The sequence below is a fragment of the Crocuta crocuta genome, unplaced genomic scaffold (genome assembly GCF_008692635.1).
Source record: "Crocuta crocuta isolate KB4526 unplaced genomic scaffold, BGI_CrCroc_1.0 scaffold180, whole genome shotgun sequence".
NCBI classification, from domain to species: domain Eukaryota; kingdom Metazoa; phylum Chordata; class Mammalia; order Carnivora; family Hyaenidae; genus Crocuta; species Crocuta crocuta.
This window is the reverse complement of record NW_027527549.1, coordinates 4,209,162-4,230,207: the sequence shown is the minus strand read 5'-3', so window position 1 is coordinate 4,230,207 and position 21,046 is coordinate 4,209,162.

Genomic DNA, 21,046 nt, shown 5'->3' with positions numbered 1-21,046 from the left:
AAATAAAACCGTTTTTAAAAAAAAAAAAAAAAAAAAAAAAAAAGATTTCTGAGCCAGGGGAGGACCTTCCCTTTTCCCCAAGCAAATTGTCTGGAGGCCATCGGGGGGAAGGGCCGGCGCCATTGGTTCTCTGGCCGAGGTTACCACCTGTGCGCAGTTAGTGGGACTGCGGGCCTCGAGGAATTCGTCGCCAAGCCTGGCAACCGCGACAGCTTGGGCCCTGCTCGAAATGCCGCGTATGTTACATAACATGCAAGCGGGGCTTGGACACCATCCACTCGTTCCATAGCCAGCGGTTTAGAGTCCAGCTTCTAAATTCAGATCAGTCTGGGTTGGGATCTGTACTCACCACCTTTCTGTAAGGCTTTCGGCAACTAAGTTCACCAACCCTCCATAAATCTGTTTGTTCACCTGTTTGACGGGGCGAAAAATGAAGCAGCTTTCTAGGCTTAGATTAAAGAAGAACATGGAAACCTGTTAGTGGCAGCGTCTGTTGTAAAGTATGCAGTAAGTATTGTTTATATCAAACAGCAGCTCTTGTTATTAATAAACATTTACTGAGCTCGTACTCCTCTTCCAATGGGGGGGGGGGGAGATTACTTCCCAGATGCAGTAATTCCCTATCCCTCCTCTTCCATCCCTGCCTGAAATATCAATGTCTGCCAGTATCTGAAGAGCTCTCAGATGGGAGGAGGAAAGGTCTTCTGGAACCTTAGAGAGGGGATCAGTATGCATGCTTGTAGGGACAGGCACAGTGACTCTATTGTTGGACATGAAATCGGGATATATGGTCTGATTTTTTGTACACTTTTCACGGTATAAATTCAGTACAGTGCACAAAGCTGGTGTGTACACAATGATGAATTTCCACATATGTGTTCTCTCATGGGATTGCCCACCAGATTAAGATGTAGAACATCTCCAGCTTCCTCGTGTCCCTTCCCATTCAGTGTTCCAAGAGGGTACCACTTTTGTGACCTCTATCACCATAGATTAGTTTTCCAGTGTTTGAAGTTGATGTGGACGAATTACATATATGTGCGCTTTTGTGTCTGGCTTCTCACACTCCATTTTATTGCATGTAACTATGGCTCAGTCTTTTCCGTTGCTGTATATTACTTATATAAATATTCAGTAATTTATATACTCATTCTCCTAGCGGATGTTGGGGTTGCATCACATTTTTGTCTAACATAAAGTAAGTTGCTACAAACTATCACATTTTTCTAGCTTCATTGAAATGTAGTTGACAGAAGGATTGTGTATAGTTAAAGTGAACTACATGATGTTTTGATATACATATACATTGTGAAATGATTACCACAACCAACCTAATTAACATAGCCATCACTTCACCTAGTTACTTTGTGTGTGTGTGTGTGTGTGTGTAGTGAGAATGCTTAAAATCAACTCTCTTTGCAAATTTCAAGTACATAATACAGTACTATTAATTATAGTCATGCTGTACATGAAATGCCCAGGATGTATCCATCCAGCATAACTGAAACTTTGTACTCTTGGGCCTACATATACATGTGTTTTATGTTGGATTTATACTTGGAATTGCAGGATCACAGAATATATATATGCATATATATATAAGGCTTTAAATATACTACCGAATAGTTTACTGAAGTGATATAATAATTTGCATCCCAACTAGTGATAAGAGACTTCGGTATCTCTGCTCCTGTTGGTATTGTCAGTCTCTTCAATTTAAAAAAGTGGGTGTGTATTTCATTGTGATTTAAGTTTACATTTACCTGATGATTAGTGATGTTGAGTAACTTTTCATGTGCTTATTGACCATGTGATACCCTTTCAGTGAAGTGTCTGTTCAAGTCTTTTCCCTGTTTGTAAAGAGTTGCCTATCTTAGTGATCTGTAAGCGTTCTTTACATATTCTGGGCATGAGTCCTTTACCCAATATATATGTATTACACATATCTTCTCCCAGTCTGTGACTTTCTTTTCATTCTCTTAACGTTATCTTTTGGCAAACAGAAATTCTTCATTTTAAAGAAGTTTACTTTGTTAATCTTATTTTTTATGACTAGAGCTTTCTATGTCGTGTTTAAGAAATCTTTATCTGGTGTAAGGCCATAGGTATCATCTCCTTTGTTTTCTTTTTAGAAACTTGGTTGCTTTAACCTTCACATTTAGTCTATGATTCAACTCAAATTAATTTTTTGTGCTGTTTGGGACCAAGATTTGTTTTTGCTTTTTGGCTGCCCAATTAGATCAGCACCAATGGCAAGTAGTTTGGTTGAATGAATGAATGGATGGATGAATGAATGATGAATGAATGAATATCTGTTGAATGAAAAATTCATTTAAGAGACAAAGCAGCTAGTTACTTAGAATCCAGACTGCCAGAAAAACCCAAGACACATAATCACAATAAACGTAATGCAAAATTTCATATTACATTGACTCGTGGGCCATTTCTAGTCTTCCAGTACCTTGTGTTAGAACACAAGTAGCCCCAGGGTAAAACACAGTTCAGAAATGCTTACCTAGAATTTGATCTGGCATGGTTTGGTTCTACCTTTGTTTAGGTAAAAGTTTGTTTAGCTTCCTGACTGTTAGGTAACTTTGACCATCAAGGAGGAGGGGAGAATGAAGAGCCAGAAAAGAAATTAATTATTCACGTATGTGTATATGTTTTTCCTGGCGCCCCTTTTTATTCTTGGGGCATTACTTCTATAGGATTTTGTTTCTGATTTTGTTTGTTTGTCTATATTGTTTTATAAAATACACATTGTTCTTTCTATGTCATAAAACTGTGGCATCCTAGCCCTGGAAGGAGGCTCGGGAAGTCAGTGCCCGTTGGACACAGAACCAAATATTGAAACTGTCTTTTCAAGATTATCGGAGCCTCCTTGCCAAATTCCAGCTCCTGCTGAAACACATCCAATCAAAATAGTTTAATGACCTTTGCATTTTGAGCGGTTCACTTACCCGTACCCAAGAAAACTGAGGAAAGAAAAGCAGAGAGAGGAACTAGTCTTTAAAATGCAGGTGTGCCTCACTTGTGGCCATGACCCTGAAAATGTTTTATGTCTCAATAGAATCTCATTTTAAATGCTTAGGGAAGCAAAGACATGCTATTATCAATTAGTTTTGTAAGGCAAAAACACCCCACTTCTGTTTAGTGCCCAGATATCCTCATTTTTTAGTTTCTTAAGTCTTAAGTTTTTGTATTAGCTTATCTCAAGGTGGATTATCATGATAAACACTAATACCCTCCTCTAAATATCTTTCTTACAATGATTTTTAAGCAGAGTTTTGATTGTGTATACGGACACAAAGAGAAGCACGCAAGTCATAAAAGCACAACTCAGTGAATTTGCACAAACTGAATAACCTTGTGTCACTGGCATGTAGATCGAGAAACAAAGGAGCTCCACAGCACTGTGGACCTATTTCAAAACCGCCACAGTGGCACTGTCTGCGTCCTGGTGAGTCTCTGGCCAGGCCAAGGCAGGACTTGGCTTTCCCCTTCCCCATCTAGAACTCTTGCCAGTAAATCTCTATCTCTTCTTGGGCTCCTTCAGGCCAATATTTTTTCTTGGGTGTTGCAGAAAGAGACCTTGGTTTGGAGTAAGAAAGTGTACGTTTCATTTAGAGCGAAGCACAGGAGGATGGACCTCAGGCTAGTCAGATTGGTTGGGCAGAGGAGGGAGCTGGCTGCATCTTTGGACAGTGTTTTAATGCTGGGCCCAAGCATATGACGGCCTTGGAGGCCCCAGGGAAACCGAGGCAGCACGAAAAAGAGCAAGATAGGGACACAGAAAGGGGGAGAGGGTGATGGCGGCACTTCCAGAGAAATGAAGATGCCAAATATGAGTAACACTAACTTCATCTCTCTGAGCTAGTGTTTCTAGACACCCTTCTTGCCCACCTTCCTGAGTCTTAGCTTCTAAATCCAAAATTGGGAGGGATAATTAACCTCTCTGCTTTGTGGAGGTATGCCCCAAATGAGGGACTGAATGCATGTGAAAGCAGTTGTCCCCCCTTTTATTAATCTTTTTTTTTTTTTTTTTGAGAGAAGGAGAGCATGCACAAGTGAGGAGAGGGGCAGAGAGAGAGAGAGAGAGAGAAGCCCAAGCAGGCCCCATGCTTAGTGCAGAGCCCGCCGCGGGATTGATCCCACGACCCTGGGATCATGAGCTGAACCAAACTCAAGAGTCAGACGCTCAACTGACTGACCCACCCAAGAGTCCCGAAAGCAGTTGCCCCTTTACAATGTTTCTCTCTTGGTCAACTGTGGGCCCTTTCCCTTTTTTTACTGTCAGGATGGCTTGGCAAGCAAGTCTGATGAGGAGGGTACATTTGCAACACCTTGTTGTGGCTACCTTCACTTCTGGGGTCACAGATTTCCTATCCTCCTTCAGGGAAAAAGGGATTCCATGAAAGTGTAAATTGTTAGCTGACCATTTCCTGTCTCCTGGCCAACCACGTCCTCTCTGAACCTGCCTTTACATTTAGATTCTGAATGTCTCTCTCGCCAGCCATTGTAAGTGCCCGAACCTCCTGGCACGAAAGTCCATGCCCGTCGGGGAAGAGGCTCCTATCATTCCCACATAATCTGCAAGAAGAAGAGAATGCCCACTGCTAGGAATGGCTACCTCACCTACCAGCTGTGGTTCTCAGCGTTCAAACATTGCTCTCCCAGTGCTCACATCAGCCTGGATTTGGAATTGCAGGCATTCAAAAATGACTCTGGAGGACACAAGCAAAATGGAATTCACTTACTGGGGGGCCCATAGCATCAGCAGGCTGGCCGGAGAGTTTGGCCAATGAGCTCTGCTACCAGGAACAAGGCTCAAAGACCACACTGCAGAACTGGTGCAGGAAGAGGCCTTCGAGATCTCACAGACATGGCACATGCCGCCACTACTACCTTTGGAAACTGGATTGTAACTGCCACCGCCACCGTGGCCACCACCCATTGGTAACTGGAATTGTTGGGTCTCTGTTTCTTCCTGCCACTGGCTTCTGATTCAAGATTCGGGTGGGAGCATCTGATCGGCAGAGCCCGGATCGTGGGCCCAAGCCTTGATTGCAAAGATGACTCAGAAACAGATTATGTGATATTTTCAGCTTTAACTCTGGAGAGTGGGCTCTTCCTCTTAACCCATGGGATTCTCCAAACAGAGGAAGGATGTTCAGACGCTAGATGGCCAGAACATGTACCTTTTCCTTGCAGCCTTGACATCCATATCTTGTGAGCGTTGCTTGAATGAATCAGCATCCTTCGATCCATCTAGCTCTGGGATGCAGACAAGTTTCGGGAGCCAACAAATTGGAGGACCAGGAAATGGGTCCTTGAGAATCTTTCAAGGATGGAGGCCATCCAGTTCACACTACCCTGCCAACAGTCTCTGCTCCAGGCCTGGTGACACTTTTCCTCTTCAAAATTCTTAGAATAGGCCCTGAGTGGATGTTTGGTGTAAGAATGAAAGGAAAAGAAAAGAAAAAAAAAAGAAAGAAGTCTTGGATAACAGTCACCCCATCCCCACCCCCTTTCCCCACCAAGTCTCGGTTTCCATTCCTTGGCTCTGTGTTGTCTTAGCCACCACTCTGAACCTCAGTTTACCTGTCTGTAAAAAAAAGGAAAAAAACAAACGGACTTACCTGCCGCGCCTATGGCTCCAGCAGTGACATGAAGGAGGTAACGAGTGTGCCGCGGCGCTGCCCAGCACATCATGAGGTTGGCTGCCTATAATGACAGTGTCCCGCTTGTGTAACAGACGGATTTACCGAGAGGGGACGACTGTTTGCTCAGCAGCCCAGAAGTCTATAATTAGACTGTCACAACATCAGCAAAAGTACAGGATCAATGTAATCAGAGAAGAAATGGAAAAGAACACAGCATCAGTCAAAGCCTCCAGTGGGTCCCCGTGGTTTCCGGAGCACTAATCGCCCAGGCATATTCGATGTCCCGCTTGTGGGTTTCCTCCTGGTGATGACCAGGTTGGTTTGGGCCTCCGCAGCCTGCCCCCCTGAGCCACCCGCCCGCCCCCCTCTCCCTCCCTCTGCTCACCGAGTCTTTGGGATGAGAGCCCAAAGGAGGCAGGACTTGCACCCAAAACTTAGTGGCCAAGGCACTTCTCCATTCCTCATAATGTGTATGTGTTCTGGAGTAGAGGACACCAGCTTCTTTAAGAAGAGATTCCTGGGACCCATCTTGGCCCTATTGGGTAGATGCCTTGGAATCGGCATTTAGCACATCCTCAGCTGATTCTGTGCACGCTGAGGCTGGACGGCCCCCAGGCTGAGCTATCCTCCTGCCCTCTTGCTCCTACTGCACACCTGGCATGTCAGGATGGCAGCGAGATCCAGGCAGCCAAGGTCAAAGGGCCACCTCAAAGCCAAGGACTGAGAATGGGCCTCTTATTTCCTTTTTAATCACATTAAGAATTCCAAGCTGCAGACATGTTTATCTCATTAATCTCCATGACATCTGATCTAGGGGTAATGGCCAGTGTCTTTAGTTTCCTTCAACCAAAGTGGATCAGGGCCCAGATCTACTCCCAGAGGATCTGGGTCCGATGGCTTGAATCCTCTTAGATAGAAACAACTGGATTTCACAAATCTGTAATCCTTTATTTCTTACATGGGTTTTTAATATAAATGATACATATTGTGTTATATAAAAATCAGAAATTGTAGAGAAGCAGGAGGAGGAGACAAATCATTACAAACCACACGACAACAGTCCTGTTAACACTTCCTTCCCCCCGAGTGTGTGTGCGCGTGTATACACTAACGCACACATAGTCAGGCGGCTAGGAGAGGGCTGCCTGGCAGGAACTGTAGCCTCTAAGTGAACCTGGAGCCAGAGGAAAAACACCTGGCTGCTCATTCCCCGTGCGTTCTGATGGCCTCCCTGTGTCCCCCTGTGGCCAAGCCCAAGTGGAAGGCAGGTCGGTGCGGTCCCTAGAAGCTATCCTCCCGAGGCACAGAGTTGGGGGAGGGAAGGGAGGAGAGAAGGTCTGGAAGGGCGAATGGAGGCTGTCCAATGTGCTTTCCTATGTGCATTTGTGAATGCAACGGATGGTGTTCAATTTCTAGAATTCCAGATCTAGAAAATGCAGTGTTCTGTTTTAATTCTGTCCTTGACCACAGCGAAGGGGTGAACTGTTATTTTGTGGTGTTGCCCTCAACACAGGGAGTTAGGAGCCCTGGCCGCGAGCTCCGACCTCTGTTTGCTCATTTGAGGTAGAGCCAGCTCCTCAGTTGTTCAGTCAATGTGGCCTCCCCCGTGATGTGACACAGGGCTGGGCACCAAGGGGGAAGTCCAGAGGACTGGCCTCCAGGAGTTCACAGCCTCACAGGGGCTGAGGGCACAACACCAGTATCCACAGACCAGGCAGAGGGGCAAGCCCCATGCGGAAGACACAAAGATCTACACCTATAATAGTGACTTAGATGCTCATATTTTAGGCCAGTAGTAATTGCTATTTATTAATAATAGGTAGTGTTTGCTAAATACTGGTGCTGTTCCAAGTTTCTTATAGGCATTTATATTATTTAATCTTCCAAAGGCCCCATGAGATAATTGGATTATCATCCTCCTTTTATAGCTGACGAAACTGAGGCATTAGGATGCTAAATAGTGAAGCTTGAATGTGAACCCAGACAGTCTGATTCAAAGGCCCATTTTCTCAAAATCTACGTACTACAGTGAGTCTGGAATCAAAACTACTTGAACAATAGGGGGCGCCTGGCTGGCTCCGTCCAACTCTTGATTTTGGCTTAGGTCATGACTGTAGGTTCGTGGAGTCAAGCCCTGTGTCAGGCTCTGGGCTGTCAGCACAGAGCCTGCTCAGAATTCTCTCTCTGCCCCTCCCCCATTCGCACTCTCTCCCAAAATAAATAAATAAACTTAAAAAAAACATAAAATAAAACTACTTTAATAACAATTCTAAATCACGTTTTGCCTTTTGAGTTCTCATTCTCTCAGGAGTATACACTGGAGTCCCCAGAGGATACACTACACTCACGACATCAGTCTGAGGCTAATGGAATGTGTGCTGTGTATTCTTGTGCTTCAAAACTTCCTCAGTTTGGGGCACGTGGGTGGCTCTTGATTTCAGCTCAGGTCATGGTCAAAGGGTTCGTGGGTTCAAGCCCAGTGCTGGCCCCATGCTGACAGCACACTGATTCTCCATCTCCTTCTCTCTCTGCCCCTCCCCCACTTGTGTGTACTATTTCTCTCTTTCTCAAAATAAATAAACATTAAAACTTCCTCAGTTTGAATTTCTAATACAGCAAATACCCATAAAAATAACTCACCTAAAAGAAAGTTCTCTGGTGTTCTCAAGGGGTTCCTAAGGCATCCTGTAAAGGGGTCATGAGACCAAACAGTTTGAGAACCGCTGCATTACTCTTATCCTGTGGGGGTTCAGAGAAAGGATCTCTTTGGATTGCTGGATAAAAGTTATCACCGTGGGTTTCCTTGCCTAAATCATAAGACAGGGTAAGGCAGATTTTACACGAGAGAAGTATAGAGCCCAGAGGAACCCAGAGAAGTCATCTGGCCCATTTTCTTGGCTTTGGAGAGGACTGTGGGCTTCTGTGCCCCTAGTCACCCCATAGACCTGCTTATGGCCAGGGTGGCCCTGCTCATCGTATCCAGAACCCCTAAGCCAAGTCTACACTAGGTCAGGGCTTTAAATTCTCCAGGGATTTGAGAATACCCACTTTAAAGAGGGCCCTAGTAATACATATGCCATCTCATTTGTGAGAAAGAGTAGAAGTTTAAGGCTATGTGGTTTTCAGTGGAATAGTACAGTTTTAATTGTCTATTAAGATTTATAAAACATGCTTGTAATATGCCCTAGCTTTTTTAGTCTATGAAGTGGGAAGTAATAGTAGTTGCCTTTTAATTAATGGGCATTGGGAATGGTAGCAAATGTATTTTGGCCAATCATGGGGAAAGACTAAAACCTAACACTAGGGATAGTATAAAATCCTTGATATTCCTCACTTAAAAGTGAAACAAAAATCACTCAGCCATTAAAAAGGGTGAGGTCTTGCACTTGTGACAACATGGATGGACCTAGAGGGTATTATGCCAAGTGAAATAAGTCAGACTGAGACAGATATCATATTTCAAACAAATGAATAAACAAACACATGGGAGAAATAGGCCCATAAATATAGAGAACAAACTGATGTTTGCCAGAGGGTAGGGTATTGGGGTTGGGCAAAATGGGTGAAGGGGAGTGGGACTAAAAGGCACAGCACTGAGAATACAGTCAATGGTGCTCTAATAGCATTGGGTGGTGACGCACGGTAGCTCCTCGTGAACAGAACATGACATGCAGACTGGTGGAATCACTATGTTGTACACCTGAAATGTAACACTGTTGGCCAACTATAATTTTAAAAAATAATAATTGTTTTAAAAGTGAAAAGAAAATAGGAAATGTACATCATGAGAATTCTAGGCTGGTGTCCATATCCATTTCTCCTTCCCTGACTGGGGAACTGGTACCATGCTTGGGTAGAACTGATGTGGACACCCCCCAGTGTCCCAGCGGTGGGCTCAAGCCATCAGTGTACTGCCATCCCCTTGCCCTGGGATCACTCAGGGATGAGAAGTTATCGCATGCCGGTGCTCAGTGGTTGGAAGAAGGGAAGTGATGAGCATTCATCTCTGTCTGGGCAGGATGATGTGTAGAGGTGAGTCGCGAAATGGGTGCCATTGTTAGCTGCCTTGAGAGAAGCCAAGTGTAAGGAGACCTACTCACCGGCAAGAGAGGGACCAACGACTCAAGGACAGCCATGTCAGAAAGTCACCCTGCCACCAAATCTCTCTCCTCGGGGGCCCACAATTCCTTGTGCGTTAGCTAATTGAACCGTATTTTCTGATACTTAGCAACCAAGAGTATCTGGCATATTAAATAACTGTTCTTTCCACCTCAAACACTGTCAGACAGAGAAGAGGACTGTCATGTTGACCAAGCAAAAATTGTCAAGTCTGAATTTAAGGACAGCCCTGGCTTCACATTGCCTTCCCTCGAGCTGAACCTCCAAATGACATCTTCCTTCATTGTCCCAAAGTCCCCCTGCCCTCCTTCCACATAGGCACTTCCCACACCAGTGGTGGTTTTTTTTACAAGTAAAACTGTCCTTCCCTGATTTATTATGTAGTGACCAAGCATCAGAAAATTTAGCCTTAGGGGTGCCTGCGGGGCTCAGTCAGTTAAGCATCGACTCTTGGTTTCAGCTCACGTCATGATCTCACAGTTTGTGAGTTTGAGCCCCACGTCGGGCCCTGTTGATAGCGTGGAGCCTGCTTAGGATTCTCTCTCCCTCTCTCTCTGCCCCTTCTCGGCGTGCTCGCTCTCTCTGTCTCTCAAAAAATAAATAAATATTTAAGAAAAGAAATTTTAGCCTTAACAACCAGCCAAAGTTTCTCAAGTGTCAAGGAAAACAGAGACCAAGAAGAGGAGCGCAACACACACCGTGACGATAGTTAAGCCAGCTGGAGTGTCAGGCCTCTGCCACAGGGCAAAAGCAGCAGCGTGAAGGGCATGGTTCACATGGTGGTTGGAAGGATGGGCTCCCACATCAGGCTGGCTGGGTTCAAGTCCCAGCTCTGCCTGTTTCTTTTTTTTTTTTTTAATGTTTAATGTTTATTTATTTTTAAGAGAGAGAGACAGAGCGTGAGTAGGGGAGGGGCAGAGAGAGGGAGGCACAGAATCCAAAGCAGACTCCAGGCTCTGAGCTATCAGCTCAAAGCTGGATGTGGGGCTCGAACTCACAATCCATGAGATCATGACCTGAGCTGAAGCCAGACACTCAACCGAGGGAGGCCCCTGAGCGTCCCTGCCTGTTTCTCGGAAAGTATCATCTGACCTTGCTAAATCTCAGTTTCCTTATCTCAGTAAGACTGGGATAAGAAGGGAACCTCTCTCCTCTGGGCGTCATGAGGATTAAATGAGCTAATTCATGTTCACTCATGAGTGTGTATGGTAAACAGGAAGTGTTCAAAAAATGTTAGCTAGAGACAGTCCAAGAGACTTCCCCTCCCTGGGGCTCCGTGTTCTCTCCCAGCAAGGGGCGGGGACGCTCTCGGAGATCTGCAGGTTCCCTTCTAGCCAATGTGCCTGGAGCTCTCTTGTGCACGGTGTCCTCAGAAGCGTTGCAGGGGTGTGTGTCCCCAGGGCCCTCAGGGAGGACATCAGCGTATGTTTTGGTTGTTGTTGTTATTGTTGTTTTCAGTGTAGAAACTGTGGTGGGGAAACACCGGGCCAGTCTGTGCTGATCATCACCGATATAGCAGAAGAAGAGCAGGGCCATGAACGTGGGCTGGAGAGTCTAAGCACTGCAGCATTCTGCCCTCAGGCCCGTAGGGTGCCCACCCTCCCCGACTCTCAGAGGGACCTTGAGGATTATGCAAAACAACCCACCCGATGTCAGAAAGTGCCTGTCAGGGGCACCTGAGTGGCTCAGTCGGTTAAAGCATCCAATTTCGGCTCAGGTCATGATCTCCTGGTTTGTGGGTTCAAACCCTACACCGGGCTATCAGCTCTCGGCACAGAAACCGCTTTGGATTCTCTCTTTCTCTCTCTATCCCTCCCCTGCTTATCCTCTCTCTTTTCCTCTCTGAAAAAATAAATAGGGGCGCTTGGGTGGCTCAGTCGATTAAGGGTCTGACTTCAGCTCAGGTCATGATCTCACGGTTCATGGGTTCGAGTCCCGTGTCTGGCTCTGTGCTGACAGCTCAGAGCCTGGAGCTGCTTCTGATTCTGTGTCTCCCTCTCTCTCTGCCCCTCCCTCCCCTGCTCATGCTCTGTTTCTATCTCTCAAAAATAAATAAACGTTAAAATAAATAAATATATATATTTTTAAATAGTGCCTGTCACACCATGGTACTTTATTGATGGCAAGCTAGTGCTTGCACACTGCACAGAGCAAGTTTTGTGACCGCGCGGGCCCCAGTCTGCACAACTCAGCTAAGGCGGAGGGCGAGCTGCCGTCAGGACCCCGCTCCTGGGCAGCAGGCTTCCTACCAGGGCGTTGGGAAGCCTGACTTGGAGCCGCCTTGCTCACATCCACCTGGGCGAGGTGACATGGCTCCCTTGATCTTGCTGGGGGAACCTGCGACGGCATGGATGGCTGAAAGTCACAGCAGAGAGGGAGTGAGTGACCCGCTGTAACTGCGGCCAGAAGATGCTCCGCCATTGTGCTGAGTCAGCACAGAGCACCTGCCAGGGTGGGGGTATAAGATGGACCCCCATTAGGAGTGGGAGGCTCTTGTCACAGGGTCCCATCAGTCCTCGTGTCAGTTACCTGGGGAAGAGGTGCGGCAATCACACTGGATACAGCGAGCCTGGCCCGGGGGCCTTGACCTGAAGTGGCAAGAGAGGGCTTCCCGTCCATGGGCACTGTTGGTCCCTTCATGGACGACTTTCTTCTTCAACCTTCAAGAGCATTGAAGGGGCGCCTGGGGGGCTCAGTCGGTTGAGCATCCGACTTCGGCACACATCATATCTCACACTCTGTGAGTTCGAGCCCTGCGTCGGGCTCTGTGCTGACAGCTCAGAGCCTGGAACCTGTTTCAGATTCTGTGTCTCCCTCTCTCTCTGCCGCTCCCCTGTTCATGCTGTGTCTCTGTCTGTCAAAAATAAACAAACATTAAAAAAATAATTAAAAAGGAAAAGACCATTGGAATCACCTGGGATACTTGTGATCTATATTCCCATGTCCTGGCCCCAGAGACTTCCACTCCGGCATCTTTGATTTTGGCAAGGACCCCTGGTAGTTCTGACCCAAATGACCAAGGGCCACACCTAAAGAAACCCGGTCTAAGAGAAAGGGTTCGCCGTCAGGTAAGCCTGGACCTGTAGCCCTGCTCTGCCACTTGCCGGCTGTATGGCCTTTGGCAAGCTGTTTAATCTTTCCGGGCCTCAGTTTCCTCTTCTGAGAAATGGGGACAAATAATGCCCACCTCATCAGGGCATCAAGGAGAGTAAAGGATATGAGGTGCCGCTCTCAAAGGGCATGGGCGCCAGTGACGGAATCTGGCCGAAAGCTCCCTTGCAGATCTGTACTTGTCAGGGGGCCCTGTTTGCAGGAAGGAATGTCAGTTCGAATGTCCTGAAGAAATACCGGCTTAGGGTGTTCCGTTCAGAATGTTCATTGATGAGCGAGGGCAGCCTAGCTCTCCCGCACCTCAGCACATGTACACCCTCCTCCTTCCTCTTTCAACGGGACGAGCCCTCCGCCTAGAAGCCCTCAGTGCTTTGCCGTTGGACACACTTGTCGGCGGGGAGTGTGTTTCCACACTGACGTCGCAACTGTGCAGACACCTCATGTAGACACCGCAAGGACTCCCAGGTCCTCCACTTCTGGTTTTTGAAGTATTCCAAGTACTAGGATCCAGCCATTGGATCAAAGGGATATTCCACGTGGGCAAATATCTGGGCTCACGGAGAGATGGTAACACTCAGTTTTTTGGCTGGTTTTATATGCATTCATGTTTGAGGATGGCTGCTTTATACAGAGCACCCAGCCATCCCCAGACTTCACTGAGCATACTTGAATCTTCGAAGATTAGAAAGCTACTTTAAAATCTTCCTTTTTAATAGTTCCAAGTCAAGACAAACCAGCTCCTACCCAATTAAGCCTACGACCCACAGTGAACACCTGAGAATTATGTCTGTCCCACGCAAAACAAGTTGGGGACCTTGGGGGGATTGCTTCTGAGACTCAGGGTCCCCAACCACATGGTGAGGGGTCCTGTGCCCTTCTAGCCTGCAGTCTGTGTGTCCGGGTGAGGAATTGGCCATCACGTTTCCATAGAGTGATGCCTGGTTTTGGTGCTGCCTTGCTACAAATGACCCAATACCAAATCCTCGCTGCCAATGGTCCAGTACAAAATACATTTCTATTTGTTTCGCACTGAACAAATTCCCTAGGCCAGCCATCTAAGCAGAGCGGAGCTGGTGGTAATGGAGAAAGCCCAAGATGAAGGCATAGTTTCCAGCACTAAGGACATTAGCCGCGTCTTCCTAACACCGGGAGAGTGGGAGAAAGTGCACAGCTCCTCGGGGCACCTACTTGTTTGTCCTGCCCGGTGCCACCGCTCTGATAGAGTCCCCACCTGTCTTGCACTGGGTAGGGGAGACACATCTCTGAGGGGTGGCTGAGAAGCCACATGTCCCTGCCACCCACCACATCCCTCCCCCGCAGTGCGTGTCAGGAAGAGCAAGGCTAGCCTCGTAGTGGCCGTCATGTCCAAGGTGGCATTGTGCAGCGTCAGCCAGAGGGTGGGGGCACGGCACGGCTTGTCGCTTCACCTGCCCAGCACTCCATGGGCCCCCAGTCACACAAGGGAAGGCTCTGAGAGGGGATTACGGAGCTTTGGAGCAAAGCTGATCCCATCTGCTCTTGGGTTTGGTCTCCACACTCGTCCCTATGCCTGTTTCTTCCGGGCTGGGTCTGGCCGAAAGCTGCGGGGGAGGAGCAGCTAAAAGGAGAGGCTGTTGGAGGCAATGACAACAGTCCTCATACTCGCAGCTTGCAGTGATTAAGTGCTCACCCTGTGCCGGGAGCTGCACCAAGGGCTGTTTCCTTGGTAGGATTTTTGTTTGGAAAAACTGAGGCAAGAAGAGGTGAAATGACCTGTCGAAGCCGCAAGGCCAGCAAGCCAAGGAGAAAGCGCTTGAGTGCACTTCGTCCACCTCCAGGGCGGGCCACTGTTGAAGAGCAACGCCTTTCTAGAATTGTTGAGGGCAGGGGCGCCTGNTAGAAAAAAAAAAAATTAGAATTGTTGAGGGCAGGGGGCATCCTCCAGACTCCTGGGCAGCTCTGGGCACACCCCCTTTCCACGTCCTGTCTCGGAGCTTGATGCCGCAGCCTGGGGAGAGGCAGATCTCTCTTTAGAGGATCATCCACAGGGCAACTCGGAGGTTCCTTTTCTCTTGAGGGACGTGAGCACAACCTTGGAGCTTTATAAATGCTCCTTGCACTGCCATCTGGCGGGGTGGGGGGTGGGGCGGATTGTGAAAGATCATTTCTCAAACCAACGTCCGGCCTTTTAAATCAGAATCGTAAGCATCCCGAGCAGTTCTTTGGAAAACCCCTAACACAAGGAACAGAGCACCAGCTTCAAGGTGGAAAGACCTGGGTGTGCATGAAATTCAGCCAGCCACGTAACCTCTCTGGATGTCCTCTATAAAACAGGGCCGATACTAGCTGCCTCACTCGGACCATGGCTTTATCGTGAGGGTGACAGGTGATCGTGTACGTGACAGTGTCTCGATGAATTTTAATAACGAGTAGCATTTACAGAACTTGCAAACTAAGGGCTCAACAAGCATTCTCTCTCGATGTGCACAAGGAGGCACAGAGCGGCTCAGGAACGGCCCAAGAGCCCACTTTGGCTCTCTTTCCAAGCTCTGGTGTCAGACAGATGCAACACGGTGCTGAGCCGGTGCCTGGGCGAGGCAAGCCCACGTTCCAGAAAGCAGAGCGGGGCCAGGATGCTCTGCAGAAGAGTGAGAGCTGGCCCACCGATAGGGGAGCCCTTGATACACCCCCTGCTGATGGAGTGGCCACTGCGGTCCCTAGGCGTGCCCGTGCCACTGCTCTGCCTGCACACAGGGAGCACCCAGTGACTAGGCTCCTCAGCCAGACCTGAAGGCCATCGTGTCTCATGCTGCGTCAGTCACACGCCTGGGAACGTGGAGCCTAGCATCACCCCTCCCCCACCTCTGTTGCCTCTGCCCCCAGCTCCTCCCAGCTGAGTCCAGTTCACAGCTTGCAGGCCTGTCCACCCCAGGCCTTCAGTCTCCATGGAGGGGTTTAACGACCTTCCTGAGAACCCAGACACCGACCAAGGCCCTGCTCATAGACTCCCAGGAACCTCATTCTGCAACTGAGCTCTTGTGCCTAAGTCTTCAAGGATGAGTCCTTCTAGGACCCCTGGTCTGTGGGATTAACATTCTTATTATTTTATTAATAGTACAGTCAAACCTTGGTTTGAGAGTGTAGTTTGTTCCAGAAACACGCTTGTCATCCAAAGCACTTGCATATCAAAGCAAATTTCCCCATAAGAAATAATGGAAACTCAGATGATTCATTCCACAGCCCAAAAATATGCATATAAAAATGATTACAATACTTTAATGCAAAATAATAAAGAAAATGCAAAATATAAGGAAAAGTAAACACATTAACCTGCGCTTACATTTGAAAACCTTCATGGCTGGGGTGAGGGAGACCAGAGAGAGGGCAGTGATTGTGGAGGATGACTTTCACTACCAGTAACGGAATCACTGCGTCTATTGGCTCAATGGAATCTTTTTCTTCTCATGTGACTTTAACAAGGAACCTGTCTGATGACATTTGCTTTTGCCTCCTTCTGAGGGTTTCATGGAAATGTGACGTTGTGTTGTTGTTAAACAGATTCATCACCTGCACTGCTACAGCCTTATTCAGGTTTTTGCACAAAATTTTGCACTGCTTCCCACATTTTACACATTTCTCTAATCTCAACCGAAGTGAGGTATTCTTCTGCCTTTTTCTCCACCTCTTCTGCAGATGAGATGCAGACGTAGACTTATAAAATCCTGCAATTTCATGGGGCACCTGGGTGGCTCAGTTGGTTAGGCGTCCAACTTTGGCTCAGGGCATGATCTCATGGTTCGTGGGTTTGAGCCCCGTGTTGGGCTTTGTGCTGACAGCTCAGAGCCTGTAGCCTGTTTCTGATTCTGTGCCTCCCTCTCTCTCTGGACTTCCTCTGCTCATGCTGTCTCTCTCACTCAGAAATATATAAAACATATTTAAAAATTAAGAAAAAATAAAATCCTGCAATTTCATCCATTTCCATACCTCATTCGTACTTCTCGATGATTTTCTTCTTAACTTCCACCATGATCATCTCCTTACTGCCTTTCTTTTCAACCTTTTTCTGCATGGCCATTGTATACACTCACATGGATGTCGACTAGAGTACAGATTAATAAACTCTTGTCATACACTGTGTTTAATGTCACTGACATTAAGGCAGCAGAGGAAAGGGTCTCCATCTGCAGGCAGCCTGACCTAGCATGAAGCAAAGCATTCCTAAACTCACTCTTGTCTGGAAAATCAAAGGACTGTCCATAGATGCTTTGAAGTAACAAAAAATACACTATTGCCAGTGGTGGGCACTTTCCAACATTCTGAAATATCAGTGATTTCTGCCAAACACCACAGTGTGAGACCAAACATGTGAGCATGGGAGAAGACCACCCATAATCCTGCAGAGAGAGAGAGAGAGAGAGAGAGAGAGTAACAGAGAGAGAGGGAGAAAGAGAGAAGAACCATTGGCTCAGTTGTGATCATGTGACATTCGGCGTCATGTACCATTCATATTGCACAACATCGCTTGTTTATCAAGTGAAAATTTATTAGAAACGTTTGCTCATCTTGCGGAACACTCGCAGAGCGAGTTACTTGCAAACCGAGGTTTGACTGTATCAGTTACAAAAGAGGTACTATCTAAGCCAGGGCTGACTGCGTACTGGGCATTGTGCTGCGCCTCTGCCTGCCTTACCTTGGGGAGTCACCACAACGAGGACGTTATTGTTCCCATGGGACAGATAAGGAAACTGAGGTGCAGAGATATTGAGAATGTAAGTGGCAGAGCTGGGAACTGAGGCAAAGCCATGCCCCACCGACGTGGCCAGTCCTGTACTCTTGTGTGATGACCTACCCCTGCCCCAGCCTCTGCCATCCCTTTGTCCCCCTAGAAACCAGGGTGTGGCACCTGCGGACAGGCCCAGACCCCGAGTCCCCGCCCCCCCGGACTTGGTTCCTTCTTCACTCCGCCGGCAAGTCCAGCTGACCCCCCCACCGGGCCGCCACAGCTGTCTGTTCCCAAGCCACCTGCCCCCGCCACATCTGCGTGACCTCCTTCGCCAGCCCTGAGGTATTTCCAAAGACCCCCAACCCGTCTCTTGGCTCCCAGGTTTCTCATGCTTCAGTCTGTCCTGCCCGTAGCTGCCGAGTCCTCCTGTTGAATTCCTCGCACTCCTCCCTCGGCGAGACACCCTGGACCTGGCTGAGCTGACAGGGTCAGGCCAGACGCTGGCCACCGAGCCTCCCAGTGTGACCCGACCCCCTTTCAGCCTGCCTCGCTCTGCTGCCCTCGCCTGCCTGGCCTTGCCAGCCTCCTCCTTGCTCCCCACGTGTACCTAATGCTTTCCTCCTGCACACCTGTGTGCACTGCGCGTCTCCTCGGGCACCGCGAGGGCCAAAGAGCTTGGCGCTACGGAGCTTAGGGATTAGCTGAGGAGGCACGGCGGCGTCTTTAAGGAACTGAAAAGCCGGGGTGGTAGGGCAGGGCGGGCTGGGGAGGGGGCTTGAGGAAAGTCGAGGATGCCGGTGGGGACTGGGTCATGCAGGTGCTTGCAGGCCACACAGAGGGCCCGTGTGACACCTGGTGCAAATAGAAAGCACCGGAAGGTTTGTTTCTTTTTAAATTTTTATTTAATTTATTTTATTAATTTATGTCCAAGTTAGTTAGCATGCAGGGCGACAATGATTTCAGGAGTGGATTCCGTAATGCCCCTTACTCATTTACCCCGTCCGCCCCCACAACCCCTCCAGCCACCCTCTGTTTGTTCTCCAAATTTGAGAGTCTCATGTTTTGTCCCCCTCCCTGTTTTTATATTATTTTTGCTACCCTTCCCTTATGTTCCTCTGCTTTGTATCTTAAAATTCTCCTATGAGTGAAGTCGTATGATATTTGTCTTTCTCTGACTGGCTAATTTCACTCAGCATAATACCTTCTAGTTCCATCCACGTAGTTGCAAATGGCAAGATTTCATTCTTTTTGATCACTGAGTAATACTCCATTGTACGTATATACCACATCTGCTGTATCCATACATCCATCAATGGACACGTGGGCTCTTCCCATACTTTGCCTATTGTCGATAGCGCTGCTACAAACATTGGGGTGCCTGTGCACCTTCGAAACAGCACACATGTGTCCCTTGGATAAATACCTTGTAGTGCCATTACTGGGTCATAGGGTAGTTCTGTTTTCAGTTTTTTGAGGACTCTCCATACTGTTTTCCAGAGCGGCTGCACCAGTTTGCACTCCCACCGGCAGGAAGCACTGGAGGGTTTTAAGCCAGGAAGTGGCGTGATCTGATCCCGCAAATCCTGCGGCTGCTGTTGAGCCGTTCCTGGGTTCCGGTCTGGCCTCTCCACCGGAAAAAGAGCTCCTGTGTCTGTCTTCTGTCTGCAGACGCTGGGCCACGGGAGGAAAGCTGGGGTGGCAGTGGGGTGCCGCGGTGGTGATGGCTGCCACTCTGCAGTGGCCCTTGCCCACCGCGGAGCAGTGTCGTGATGCCACATGGAGAACAGTGCAGGACAAACCGGGGGCAAGGGCCCGTCCCTATGCAGGATGGATGGGCACCCTGGAAAGGAAGGCTGAGTGAAGCTTCAAAGAGGAGCTTTGAGTTACGGGTAGATGGCAGGGGGCTCGGGACAGGAGGAGTTGGGGACAAACAGGAGGCAGCGGCATGTGTCAAGCAGGAGGAGGGAAAAGCTGGGCTAGTGGTATGGTGGACAGAGAGTGGCGCTCTTGGCTTATGGACAGGCCTGATGCAGTGGGGGTGCCGGTAGGTGGCTGCAGGGCCCACGAGTGCCCCCGACACCCACACTGCAAAGCTCCTCATCCGCCGGCTGCTATGCTGTGGGTCATGTGACCATGCAACTGTGGCCACAGATAACCAGTTGACCTGATGCTTGGCACCTGATTCCAAAAGAGTCACATACGGGCTGTTCATCGGGACACCAGAGACCCCCCGTGAGGTGGCCTGGTGTGGGACTCTCTCCAGCTGGGACCAGATGCCAGAAAGAAAGAACTGCCCCAGTCAGATCACCTTGGGGGAGGGGGGCTCAGTAGCAGAATGCAGCAGCTGTGCTAAGACACCCCCCCACCCCCGCCCCGAGGGATAGAAGACAGAAGCCATAAAGCCCCAGACACCCTGTGCAAGCAAACGCAAAGGAGATGGAGAAGAGAGGAGAGAGAGACTGAGGTAGCAGGCACAGAGCAGTGGCCAAGAAAAGCAAGGATGATGAAGACCCAGGAGCAGGGAGGGGACGGGGTGGCATCTGAGGGACCACGACTGCTGTGCTGGGTGGTGAGGATCCAGGAGCCTGCTCCCCACAAGTCCTGCCCCACACATTCTTGCAGCAGCACCCGGGGCCACCTGAGCGGGCCTCTAGGCCGCAAGCACCCCCAGGACACCAGGTATGAGGGCAGAGCTGCCGCGAGCTGCCGTGAGCCGGGTGGGGGCTGGGGCGCAGCTGGGCCACAGAGGTGGCTTCTCCGAGTGCCTTTGGTGACAGTCTCCCAGAGCCACCACACTGGACCAAGATCTGCCTGGAAAGTCTTTGGTGCAGGGAGAGCCTGCAAGCTCTGGGTGGTAAATTACAGGGTCGGAGAGCACAGAAAGCCACAGGAAAATTCCCGTCAGGGCCAGGAGCAGACACAAGGGGAGAGAGGCTGTGAATGGCCGCCTGGATGGGAGGGAACACAGAGACAGCCAAAGCTCCGCTGGATGGTATGGAAAGAAGATGAAGAAATGATGGAACAAATGTCTAGAATCCCCGAGTGGGGTGGCTGGCAGGGGAAAAGGGAACTGTGTGACCAGATGTTTGCTTTGCCTCCTGGAATGGAAAGCTCTCCGCATGGAAAACTTTCCCGGACCAGTGAGGTCAGAATCTGTGAGCGGCCCCTTCTTCCAAAAGCAAGATGGCGGCATCCGCCAGACCCTCTGTGCCCAACTGGGAGCACTGCTGGCATCAGAGGACGGGCAACCTCGGCCCCTGCACTCTGCAGTCCCCTTGGAGAAAGACCTCTTCTGGGCTGGATGGAGTGCGGCAACGAAACCTTTGATCCCCAAATTTACGGACCTGGCTCTGGAAGGAGGACCCACGGGAAGGGAACCACATCCAACCGGAGGCTTGGAAATGTTTCCCTTGGTCTGTGGCGGGGGCTGATGTTGGCGTGCTTCCTTCTT